We start from the raw sequence: 795 nt of genomic DNA on the forward strand, positions 1-795 counted from the left end.
CCACCAATAACCGCAGAGACAACACGAGAAAACCTTAGTAGATATACCAACAAGAGGAAGAAAAAAAAATCTGGGCTGGAGATTTCACCAACATAGAAAGTTCCGGGCGAGGTTTTCCAAGAGGTTTCCGTCATGTGAGGTTTATGGGGCTATAAGGCTTAAGTCGGCATCATAATGGAGACCATGGAAATGAACCATTCGAGAAAACTACCTCTGGCCGATTGGAAGAGGGGGGGGGGCACAAAGGGGAGAGGAGGTAGAGAGGAAGAGAGGAAGAGAATGGATGGAAGAATCTGTTAGGAGTGAAAAAGAAGAGGAAGAGAGAGACGCGTGAAAGAGATAATAAATATTAGAGAGAGGGGGTGGAAGAGAGGAGGAAGAGGAAAAATGGAGAATTAGAAGAGAAGTGGAAGGGCAGAGAGAGAAGAGAGAAAAAAGAGGAGTGAGAGAAAGGACGAGGGACAACAGTTAGGAAAAAGAGAAAAATAGGTGAGGAAAGGGAGATATAGCAGAGAAGGGTAAAGGTGGAAGCGAAAAGGAAGGAAAGAAAACAAGGGGAATGGAAGGGGAAAGGAAGCGATACAGCAGTATAATCATTATCATCAAAATGGTAACAGTGAAAACGAGTGAAATCAATCATGACACCTCACTGCCTGCCTCTTGTATGCATGTGTACGAAAATCTCCTTGGAATTTGTACCGACGCGCCTCTGTCCTTAATGAGCCTCCGACAAAACCAATTTAGGAAAATTGTGTCGTTTAATCTTTAAAGGGATAACTGATGGTGCCTGGAAAC

Source organism: Penaeus monodon, chromosome 27 (genome assembly GCF_015228065.2).
Source record: "Penaeus monodon isolate SGIC_2016 chromosome 27, NSTDA_Pmon_1, whole genome shotgun sequence".
NCBI lineage: Eukaryota > Metazoa > Arthropoda > Malacostraca > Decapoda > Penaeidae > Penaeus > Penaeus monodon.